The sequence below is a fragment of the Homarus americanus genome, unplaced genomic scaffold, assembly GCF_018991925.1.
Source record: "Homarus americanus isolate GMGI-L3 unplaced genomic scaffold, GMGI_Hamer_2.0 scaffold34921, whole genome shotgun sequence".
NCBI lineage: Eukaryota > Metazoa > Arthropoda > Malacostraca > Decapoda > Nephropidae > Homarus > Homarus americanus.
In genome coordinates, this window is record NW_024741901.1 from 22,304,421 (window position 1) to 22,317,659 (window position 13,239).

The following is a 13,239-nucleotide window of genomic DNA, read 5'->3' on the forward strand; positions in this document are numbered from 1 at the left end:
GAGAGCAGACTAGTTACTGATGCTCGGTTACTGCCGGAATCAAGACCTAATATTTTTTTTTCAGTTTCTTTATATTTAGCTATTGTTATAGAGGTAGAAGTAGATGTAGTAGAAGTAGAAGTAGATGTAGTAGAAGTAGAAGTAGAAGTAAAAGTAGAAGTAGTAGTCGTAGTAGTAGTAAAGATTCATATTTCAAAAATTGGACTACACATTTGTCTGAAACTTTCGCCAAAGGTCATTGGTGTTTGTAAGCATAGTTGTGGATTTTTGGCTTTTCTTTATTTAAAAAAAAATCATATCTGAAAAACTGGAAATATGAATTTTTCAGAATTTTTTGAGAACGAGGGTCACTGTTGCCCCCCCCAAAAAAACCCAATTTGATCAATACTAAAGTTTTTCGTAATTTGTGACACTTTTTTTTGTAATGATAGCGACAGCCTTAGAGAACAACAAAAACAAAAACAAAAATAAACTGGGCCCTTTTTTCTAATTTATGCCTTTAATTTAAGAAGAATCCCTCGATGGTCTCAGTCAAACGCGGGAGATAAGACTGATTTATTTACTTCAGAATAAAACTTCACCGCCACTTATTGTACAGGGTTATGACTTCGTGCCAGTCAAGAGTACAACACTTCTGGTTCTAAAGTAAGTACAGTGCACTCATGAGAAAGTTCAAGCTCTTGTAGGCTATGTATGTTAATTTTTTTCACCGTTGTGTATTTTTAAAACGAATGTGAGATGTAAGTTTCATTTCCATCAACTCGAATGCATTTGTATTTTTTTATTTCTCGACCCAATTTTATTTTTTCTATACAAAGCCAAATGCATAGCTTAAATTCCCCTGCATCAATGATTTTTAATTTAATTCATTACAAATGTAAATTATACTTCCATCTGTTCATTCTAATCACGAATTTTTTTTTTTAAGTCCAAGCGTAAGGAATATTTTTCTCAGCTGGGAATAAATGTAAATTACTATTTTAAGGGCAACACAAATTCTGCATATGTGGTTCTCGGGTATAGAGATTTATGTCCATTTACGCTTCCCTGGTACAAACAACTTAATTCTGGCAAACACAAATGCATATTAAAGTCTCTACGTTATGTACCAACAGAATGATTCATATGGACTTCATATCATACCCGTTGTTTCCTCAATAACGTACGATGAATTATTATTACTGGTCAGAAGAAATTTTATATATTTGCTGAAATTTGGGATCACGTCGAGTGTATCGTCATCCCAGGTTAGGTTAGGTTAGGTTAGGTTAGGCTAGGTTAGGTTAGGTTGCGTTACTTTGGGTTGGGTTGGGTTGGGTTGGGTTAGGTTGTTGAAGTGGACTACTCTTTAATTACAGATCGACTTACTCTTGTATTTATTGTGTGGGACGAAGTGTTGTGCGCGTGCCTGTCTGTCTGTCTGTCTGTCTGTACCTGTCTGTCTGTCTGGATCTGTCTATATGTCTGTCTGTGCTATTCATACTTCTATTATTACTCCCGTGTTCTCTAATTCATATATTTATTTCATTACAACTTCTTAAACGCTATGCAAGTCAAATTACTCATGATAATTAGCACGTTAACGGCATACCTTGCATTCTACTTCTGCTAATTAGGATTATTAACATCTTATCATCGAGTCCATCCATTTATAATTACCCCACAAAAATTACCTCTGTTCATACGTTAATCCGTACCTAATAACAACATGTAAGATCATATACTACGGGTTGCTCTTCATTAAATGGGATCACTTTCAAGATTATCCAAACTTTTTACCAATATTTTTTTTTTGTCCGGAAATTAATAGCAAAGACCTGTAAAGAATCTGCTTTTTTTTTTTTTTTTGGCTTTGGTGTTTAAAAAAATCACTCTCCGGTAATTAAAATCTGTAACACTAAGGTTGCCGGTAAAAAGGTTTATGTTCCCTTATAGCAGAGACTTGTTTATTTGTGGTTCCTCTTACGTAGGGATTAATGTTAGAGTATTATGGAGAAAATATAGAGAGAAAAGGTCCAGGTATAGTCATTAGTGAAGAACTTAATGAGGAACGAGAATATCTTTAGGTATAATTACAATGCGTCTTCAGGTGTATGTTTTGAGAGTAATGACTTCAACTGAACGCCATGAACGTCTTGAGATGAAGGGCTTCAGATGAACGTCCTGAGATGTACAGCCCCTTTCACTAGTGCGTTTACAGGGGCTTGTCATATAAACATTCCACAAACCATTACAATGAGATATTTATTTTAATATTATTTTACTTTGATTCTATAGTATATTTACGATTGCCTCAACCTCTCAGAATACCAAGTGACTCATCACCCTCTGCTCACTTAACCAAAGGCAAGGTAGAGACACATAACCATAAAACAAATCACTAGTTAATGTTTCCTTTGGACTGAGATGCTATTGTATTGTTAATTAACCCAGAAGATGTTTTCATTAGTACAGCAGACTCTCATTAAAAGACGTAAACTACTTCATTTTTGATGTTTATTAAAGGGTTTAGCATATACTAACTTAACCTAACCTAACCTAATCTAACCTACCCTAACCTATCAAATTTTAATTGAACTCAATCTATGACCTCAACACACGACTAAATGACCCTAATGGGATTTTTTTTAGACGTGACGTAAATGGCATTTGATTCCTCTAAAACTGTATGAAGTGTTATTGTAAACTTTTGAATCTGATTTCGAAAGTTGAAGTTTGATGATATTTTGGGATGAGAGAGAGAGAGAGAGAGAGAGAGAGAGAGATTAAAGAAATCAATAGAAATAAAAATAAGTCAAAAAGGAAGAATGAAAGAAAGATAAGATAAGATAACAGGAAAGAATACAAGAAAAAAAAATATAATATCAACTGTCCCGAGTCATTTCCTCTCAGCCGCGCAACAGGAGTAAAAAAAAAATCGAATCTTCGTAAAAAAAGGAAAACGGAAAAAGCTTAAAGGTGCAAAAAAAAAATAAGATGGAGAAGCTGACGACATTATGGATCAAAGTGGTCTATAATGGGTGTACTTTGGCGAACCTTCAGTAGCTGTCACGGAGTTAGACATGTAGAGTGAGAGGGATAAGGGAGGATAAAAGGAGTAAGGGGGAATAAAGGGGGTGAGAGGGGTAAAGGGGAATAAAGGGGAGTGAGAGAGAGAAGATAAATAGTCCAATGAGTCTCCATAAATATATAAAGACATGACTAATTCCTAATCGCAATTCCCTACTAAGATTAAAACACCTTTTCCTCGTTCCAATAATCAAGATTCCAACCCATTCCAGATAATTCCGAATAATTTCCAATCACTCTCGAAAGATTATTTTCTCAGGAGGGAACTCAGGTGTAAAACAAGTATTGGGTTAACATAATGACGGGATTAGGGGAGGTCTGGTAAGGAGAGAGAGAGAGAGAGAGAGAGAGAGAGAGAGAGAGAGAGAGAGAGAGAGAGTCGTCCATCCTGAAGTGATCGACACGGTCACTGGGTTAATGATCGCTTGGTCTGATTCTCCACACCTCTGTCTGTCTGTGTCTGTCTGTCTGTCTGTATGTGTATATTCTGATAACTGTATTCATATATTACATATACATATTATATATTTCCCCAAAATGTCTTTTCGTAAAATAGAAAAACAACGAATCAGAACTCAAAAGAAAAATTATTAAAAATTCGAAATAAAATTCAATAAAAAATACAAGGGAAATCAGTCACAAATCAACGACAAATCATTCAAATATCATAAAAAAAATCCCAAAATAAAAATAAAAAATCGGTAAAAAACCAAAAACATTATCAATTCAAAAATCAAAAGAAATCCACCAAGAATCAAAAGAAACATCACCAAATATCAGTAAAAAATAACCCAATGAAAATTAGTGAAAAATCATAGAAATAGGAGACAGAAATGGAAAAGAAAATGGGTCATCACGCATCAACACACAATAGGTACATCGTCGTAATCACCAAACGCAGCCTCCTGTTGCTTCCTGCCTCTGACCACGGACTTTCACTCACCTGGAAGAGAGAGAGAGAGAGAGAGAGAGAGAGAGAGAGAGAGAGAGAGAGAGAGAGAGAGAGAGAGTTTTCTCAATACGTTAAATATAAAATATCCATTCTTTTCCCTGACTACTTCTGATTTTGTTCTCATATTTTTCTCCTGACTTCAAAATACAATGAATATATCATCTACGCAGCCTCCGTCATCCCTTGAAGCCATAGTTAGGTGGAAACTGTCTTCTTACTCACTGTTAATCTTTGACACATTCCAACCCTGTTCATACACAACCACAACCATCTAAAAAAAAACACAGGACAACCAAATTAGCTCTGAGATATCCAGCCATAAAACTGTTATGTTAAAAAGCCTTAAAAGTAAAGCAGGGAAATATAGGAATTCTACAAAAGCTGGACTATATCCATAACCAACAATAAAAGAATCACCTGAGAGTATAACTGAATTAAAAAGGGCAATTTTATGATGATATTAAATTTGGCAGGGAGAGAGAGGGGCTGGTACCATCCAAGGACAGACACGTGCACCAACCTCATAGAGCGAGGGAAAGATAGCTACTTGAGGGTCATACATCCCTTCAAACTGGCCAGGAGTGTTTGATAGTCATTACTACACCTCTAACCATTTTATTTCATTGGCTTTTGGATACATATTCTTAGAGGTTGTTCACTTCTTGGGCAAACGAAGGTCTTGATCAAACGAAATACAGAATAGCTACATCGAGGAATACAGTAAATATTATCATGTGAAGCTTTTGGCTCTACTGTAGATATTTTGCGTCTAATACCATCTTGAAGGAAAGGTCACCACCACCACCACCACCACCACTACCTTCAAGTCTTTTCCCAATATGTGTGATGTTAAGTAATCCAAACCGAGATTTTATGCTGATTACAATTTACGTGTGGGAAAAAACTTATCACTGTATGCAAAATACTTAATGATATGGTACTATGAAGACATACAGACAAATAAAAACAGAAATGGAGAAATAAACTGAGAGATAGACAGTTAAGGAAAAACAGAAAGAGTGAGAGTTAAGAAAATATAAATAGTAAGACTTAGAAAAGATAAAATTACAAAAAGAGAAATAGAGAGAGAGTTTGTTAGAGAGGAGCAGAGAAAAAGGTTGAGACGGAAATAGTGAGAGACAACGGAGTGAAAGTTAGGGAGAAATCGATAAAGAAACAGAGAGGGAGAGAGAATTATAAAATAAGTAACAAAATTAGAGAAAGAGAAGCTCAATAAAAGAGAGAGAAATGACAATAAATGTGTTATCGAAGGAAATGATTCTCAAGGCGTTCGACGAAACCTCATTCAAATGGAAATGATTATTGATAAAAGAGAGAGCAAGGCAAGAGAGATAGTGAGATAATGTTATAGAGGGATATGTTTCTCAGGGTCGGTACCTCACTGGAGGGAAAGGCACGAACGGACTTTGTCTAGGCTTTATGGGTTTGGGGTATTATGAGAGAGTTAAGAATCTTTAAGAAAAGTTTGAGGTTACGAGAGATCTTAGAATCTATAAGGGAATTAGGTGTTGGGTAGATTAACTCAGCTCAGGTTCCAGGTCCAGTTTCGGTTCAGTGGTTGGGTTTCAGAGTTTAAGTTATCTTACTGAGAGGTTCAACACATTATTCTATCAAACAAGCAAAACCACGTAATATAAATGCAGTCTGTGAAGTCCATCTGGAAAAGTGATTACAGTCGTTCTTCCTTAATGGTGAGACTTAAGAAAAACACCCGAGAGAGATGTGGGAGTTTAAGGTTAACTTCATTATAAAGGGAAAGTTTGCAATACTTGGATGAAATGTGGGTGAGATTTGTTCGTTCTTTAGCCTTCATCAGCAGCCACATCATCTCCAAGCGTTCTGAGTAGCCTGTAACCCCTAGAATATGATGATTTAACCCCTTGAATATAATGACGTTACGTAACCCTTTGACTATACGATGACATTATCCCCTGAATACAATGTCCTTAACGGGGGTAATAGTTCTTCAGCTCTTACCAGCCACTTCACTTACCATAGTGGATATTAAAGGTTCTTCTAGCCCTCGCCAGCCCCGTCGTGCACTCAAGCGTGATGTAACTCGGTAATTACCCGAGAGATGAGACCTGTTTATTTTCTAAGCCTCTTATCTTACAGCGTAGTAAATTATATGTTTCCAAATTAGCTCGTGAGTCTTAGCTTCTTTTGTGAGGCTAATTGTTGTTATCGTTATTATTCTGCATATTTTAAGTCTACTGTACTGTACATGAGCCAGACGGTTATTTTGTGAGTCTTGTACTTATTTGTTGTGATATGCGTATTTTCCCGAGTCTGATTTTGTTTTTAAGGTATTTGCAATAATAAAAGAATCCTTATACACAAAAAACATGAAAGTAAACAACATTGTCGTTCTCAGACGCAGCTGGACAACGAGTAGCAGGAAACTCATTTGGCTTTCTTTGAAGGAGTTGCCAATTGCCTCATTCACTGGAATTAAAAAGGAAAAACTGAGCTGTCACCATCAGACCGTGACACGACTAGAATAGCGGGTAAGCGACAGAGGCGCTCTTTAAACCCTTGCAAGAATGTATCGACTTTAAAACCTAGGAAAACAACCTAGGCGCACAGAGAAGTAACTGCGGGGGGGGGGTTGTAATATCTCTAGGGTAAGGATAAAAGAGGACGGGCATTTTAATAAATCTTTTCTAGAGCGAATCAGTTTTAGAAAGCATCGGTACAAAACCCAGGGTTCTCAGACGCCACCGTAAAGATGAAGAAAAGTGAGGATACGGGAGAGCTGTCGCTGCTAGTTGGGGAGTCAGTCGTTAGTGGTGAAGAAGAACACGAGTCGAAACAAAGGCACCATTGTGTCCTGAGAAGGCACTCCACGGCCCTGGGATTCACCTGCGTCACCGCGGTAATATTGGCTACACCATTATTTGAGCTTAGAGGCAGAAGGGCAGGTGTGTGTGTAAGAGACTCTCTCATATATATATATATATATATATATATATATATATATATATATATATATATATATATATATATATATATATATATATATATATATATATATATATATATATATATATATATATATATATACGCCTCCTGCTAAAGTTCAAATCGTGGTGTATCCAATATTACTCCGGTGACACAGTATTATTTCCAAACCAATACAACCCCATAAGATAACACAATATAAATTAGGTTCTACTGTAACAATTATTATAATGAAATTTACCGAGTAACAAACCCAAATTAATGAAACTCAAACACATTTTTTTACGGTTATAAATGAGACTACATTACGATTGGCATTAACAAATATAAATTATTAACGTTTAATGTTTTGGAGGCCTTGCAGAATGTTTAAGAAGCTAAATTTGCAAATGTTTAGATTGCCTTAACTATCTCTCATACCTTAAATATTGATACAAGTCAAAATTCATCTCTTAACGCATCCACTAACTCTTGTCTTAGTTTATTATTGACCTCATTTTAAGCCGTGACTTTTTCTGGGTTTATCCTCAGGTGCGGCAGCTTGATCCGTTTTCACATCAGTGGTTCTGCGTATTTTTTGAGACGAATTTCTCAGAACCTGGACCTTAACTGACATAATGATTAATGTATAATGATGAACCATTTGATCGTAATGATTTTTTTTTTAATTTGTTATAATTCAGGTCAGAGGTGGATGGAGAGAGACGTGGGAGGCTTTGTAGTGATGAACCGAATTAACCTGTGAGGGAGGAGTGGGGGTCAGGGAGGTCGTACACACACACACCCACCATGAGATAAACATTCATTCACTAGTCAAGTATACGTGAGATAGAGGAGGGTTACATTACCGTGAGATGTCGCCACTATTCATATTTCCGTCCTTTTCTGTAATGGTGTGTGTGTGTGTGTGTGTGTGTGTGTGTGTGTGTTTAGACTTAGGAGAATGAATGTGTGAATGAGTGAGAAAATGGTGGAGTGGGAGCGAGAATGAAAAAGAGAGAGAGAGGGGATGATAGCCATAAGAGACAGAGAGATTGGGTGAAAGAAGTGAGAGGGAAAGAGAGGTGTAAGAATGATCGAGATAGTAAGAGAATAAAATTGAATGAATTAGAGAGAATGAAAGAGAATAAATGAGAGAATGAGGGAATGTGAGTGAGTAGGAGAGAAAAGATATGATAAAATCTGATCTAGACTAATGTTTTATTGGTCGCTGGATCTCCCTCACCGTCAACCAACACTATCATCATCAATCACACGGACACAATGATGACTTACTCGCCTCGTTACTGACCGCAATCACTAACCACCATCCCTCGGCTTGGTGAAATAACAGACCTATAAATCCCGACTATGTTCTTGGTTCTGTGCGTTGTGGGGTTCAGTTTGTCGCTAACATTTTTCTGAACATCTCTGTTATACTTTGTCTCTCAGAAGTGGAGTTACGAGGTGTTGCTGCTGGACTGTAGTTTATTTTTCGGCTTCCTCGGTGGAATTTTAGTAAGAGAGAAATATATGTAATTTCTTCATAGTGTAAATGTTTAACATGTATTAGATATTTCTTAAGAATGTACATCTCCATTGTGTTTGTGAAATTATGTTTCGGATGAGAGGAACTATCCACACTATTCACAACCCCATATACCATGAGAATCTAAGTCTGTCTTTCCTCACAAGAATCAGCTTTGAAGTTAACAATTCCCCAAAGAAAATGTTTTAACAAGATTCTGAGATTGTTATTGAAGAAAATACAATTAATTTTAACTGCACACTTAAATTTTCGACGGCCGAGTAGGAAAGTATTAGAAAATATTTTACCAATCAGCCTCCCAGCGGAACAAAGTTGAGCAAACCTCGTTCAGGCGCAACCCACCAAGCCCGGCCGAGCGCCTCCACCGCGCCCACCACCCAAAAACTTTTAATGTTTTCGACCTGAGACTATTATATTTTGCCTTGGATGTCCAGGAACCCCATCTGACGTGAAACTGATCCAAATGCTTCTGGAAACAAGAATGAAACAAGAATAAATAGTGAAGGAAATAACCCGATCATGAAACTTTAAACCACTGTTGTCTAAACTTCACCCGAAGTTCATTGTGGATCTTGTAGTTGAGAGAGTCAGCTGGAGGAAGGAGGCGAGACACGGACTGGTAGGAGGGATTATTGTCACGGCATCTGAATAACATACACGAAGTTGTAAAATTGGTTAACTTAGACGACAAGGAAGTTTAAAGCATAATCTACAAACAAAATTAAGCTAAAAAGAACCAAAAAGTTGACAAGGATCATGACTCTACCATTACAGTCCTCAAAATAAAAACATATTAACAAAATTGACACCAACACAGTAAAACCCATATGGATAAAACTGCAGCCTTTTTTTATATTCTCGAGGTTGTGTTAAAAGCGCCTCAGCTTCGTCTGTATTCAATTTCCTGCGGGTGATAAGAGGCCGGTGTGGCGCGGCGGTATTTTTGGAAGACGTCACGCAAGAATTCCCTATAAATTGTTTGAACTTACAACCTTTACAGAACAAGCTCAAAACTTTAATTGCTTTAACGTTATCCAGGATTTACCAGACACTTCGTTATTAAAGACTCAGCGGCAATTTATATTTTATGATACATTGAACCAACGAGTCGAAACTTAAAAGCATTAGAAATATAGACAGTTGGTATAGCTGTTTAGTTCAGTGAAGCGAGGTGAGAGATTCTGAAGCCTTGAGACGTGGGTTCGCATCCTTCTTTTACCGCAGTTGATCCAGAATGTATTGTGTTGGCAGGTCACCATATTCACCACCACTTTTTACTATAGTCACCACTATTTACTACACTCACCATTACCCACCACAACCACGCACTACCACAACCACCCACCATCACGTATCACCACAACCACGCACCATCAGGCTTCCCCATCAATATTTGCTGCTATACGCTCTATCAGAAATTCGAATGATGGTTTAATATGGCCCAATATTGTCATCTAGGGAGGGGGAGGGGGGAGGGGGGAGGGGATGATCCGATGCAATTCCGCTGACTCGTCGGTGTGTCCAGTTCCACGACCAAACACGTCGATTTTGGTCACATTAACGACGTGATTATTTTGATATAGTGATGTCTGTTTGGTTGTAAGTCACATGCCAGGTTATGTTGTGTTTGTTTGGTGTATGTCTAGTTGTATATTTGGTTGTTTGTTACACATTTCTTGTTTGTTTTATGTTTATTTTACTTGTTTTTCCGTCAATTGAGTTGTTTATTTATCGTGTGTCGAGAGTTATAATGTACCCCACACACACACACACACACACACACACACACACACACTTTTATTATTAAAGTTAACACCCTATAACTTAAATGAAATATTATACTGGTATATCTTTTGACAGACAGATAAATATAGGTATACCCTTATAAAAAGTAGATAAAGAGTTATACCCCGATAGATAATACAATGAGATATACCCCCGATAGATAATACAATGAGATATACCCCCGATAGATAATTCAGTAGAGAGAGAGAGAGAGAGAGAGAGAGAGAGAGAGAGAGAGAGATCAAGGTAACTGTGAACATATCGCAGTTTCTATACCAGACTTTCGGAAGGTTTAAGCCTTCCCTGAGCACCTGTGAGACCGCTAATTACTAACATTAATTATATATAGTGGTGAAAGGACATAATCTTTTAATGAGTTTGGTCGTAGTATTGAAGAAGGGATGTAGAAGCTTGTGTCTGTTGGTAGGGATTATAAGTTGGTTGAGGGGAGGGAGGGAGGGGAGAGAAGAGGTGATGAGAGGAAAAGGAAATGAAGTGAAATAGAGGGGGGGGGGAGGGAAGAAAAGGAGAAGTAGTGAGTAAGAGTGAAGAAAAGAAAATGAGGAGAAAGAGAGGAGACAAGATGGAGGGAAAGAATTGAAAGCGAGATGAAGGGAATGAAGAATAAAGAACAAATGAAATGAATAGGAAGATAAGGAATGAGGTGAGAGAGAGAGAGAGAGGAGATGATGAAGGAAAGAAGATAATAACTAAGAGGAAGAATGACAATCACAGAAATAGATCCTCCTCTTGCTGATGATAAAATCAACCAACGTTTTTTTTTCATAAATATTTCCATAAATATCTCTACAGCTTATTTGGATTTATCATAATCGCCTTAAAAATCCATCATCTTTTCTGGATTCGTCTTATATGAATAGGAGATAAAGAAGGTACAAAAATAGGATGAAAAAGATGACATACTTTAACAACGGACAAAGGAATTCTGTTATACACACAAACGTATTAAATAAGGTTTATCTTCCAGTTCAACCATAAAAAGCATCTGTCTCCTCTGCCCACGTGGGATATATTTTTATTTCTATTTCTTTGATTTAATGAGAAATATTTCCAATATGGTAAATTTTGCGGTTTCATTTAAGATACTGTCTTACTAGAATAACATAATGGTACCTAAATCAAGTTAGGTTAGGTTAGGTTAGGTAAGTATAATGATTATCTAAAGCTGTGTTCCCCAACCCTGTGACCCAAACCATTTACTAGTGTGACCCGGCGAACTACTGTGACCCAGGAGCAGCTGTGACCCACTTAACAAGTTACATACGATTGGCAGCACTACAGACTCGCCGAAGAAAAAGGCGAAATTTACTGCAGCGAAGAGGAAATGGAGTGCAGCTTACGTCAAGTATGGATTTCATCTGACTGGCGAGGAAAAAGAGAAGCATCCAACAGCATCATGCCTGCTATGCCTCCAAATGATGTCAAAGGAATGCCTGGTGGGGAACACTTGTCCTTCTTCTATAATAGCGAGTTTGAATTTTTCGATAAAGAGGAAATAAATACAGCGCTGTATATTAAGTACCGCTATTTTGCATTTTGTTCCTATTATCATGCCGAGGCCGAAGCACCCGAGAGGTATCAAGACCTACATAACTAATGGATCTTCTGTTCATCTCATGTATTATGCTACAAAATTCAATTTATTGTATTCTCAGGCATCCAATCATTTCACTGAGATCATTTGCATACACATGAATAAGTTATGAAACATCGAAGCGTAAGAGACAACAGCTTGAGAGACACTGAGGAGATACTTGATTATCTCTCTGAGTCTGTGTCACCTTTCCCTCCTATATAACCATTGCTGACTAACTTACATTATAAACTTTCATTTATTTACGGGTTAACTCATGTTTTGGCTACTGAGTAAATTTTGGTGAGTCATGTTACTGGTACACCCGAGCCTACAGGTGAGGTCTTACCATATTTAACATAAGTGATTCACCCCACCTGAACCACCACACTCGGCCCGCCTGCATAATTAAGAAGTGTATTATGGTAATGGGGAGAGTCTAATGGAATGTGGCAATGTTGAAATGTCACAGACGTATAAAGATAACATCACTGGAGAGAGAGAGAGAGAGAGTTATCCAATAGGCCTCCATTCGACAAAATTAGTGGTATTGGATTAAACACTGAGGCCAGTAAGCCATAGATTATTGACATGTAGTAGTAATCAGAGGGCGAGAGATGAGCTGAGTTCTCCGTGACGTTAGGGAAAGATCTTGTGCACGGAAGAACATTTTTTGAGAGGTTTTAATCATAGTGAGATACTATTAAGTGTCTCTGGGAGAAAAGTACTCGCTAGGACTTTTTAAATTTCATGGAAAAAGAAAAAGGATTATGTGACCAACTTTTCTGGAATGATAGCATGTTTCCTGCTCGAGGATTTTTTTATTCAAGTCAAGGATGTTATTTAAATTAAACAACAGGACCCGCTGACAGAGAGCCGCTAACCCACACACGCTAAAATACAACACCGTGTATAGAAATAATTATTGAATCCTGATATGTGTTAAATTTCCACTGACAATTAATTATTCTATTCTGGCGTCATAGAAAAAATTATGATCCAATATTGTATCAAAGTCAAAACACATTAGCGGATTTCCATTAATAGTTACGCTCAAATTAGCTATTAGTTATGTTTATAGTAATTTAGTTACGTGTGATTGAGTTGAAGATTAGTTGTACGTTAAGGCATTTGTGAATTCCAAAGCAAAGAAGAATGAGCTAAGTCACATGATGGCTAATGACGAGAGAGATTAAAGAATATGTATATCCATTGTTGTTTACCTCATCCTTCCTGGAGGTGTCAAGGACACGAAGATCCACACTGTTAGATAATGTATATAAACACCCTCCAAGGCATGTGTGTCCAAGTGCAGGTCCATATATAGGT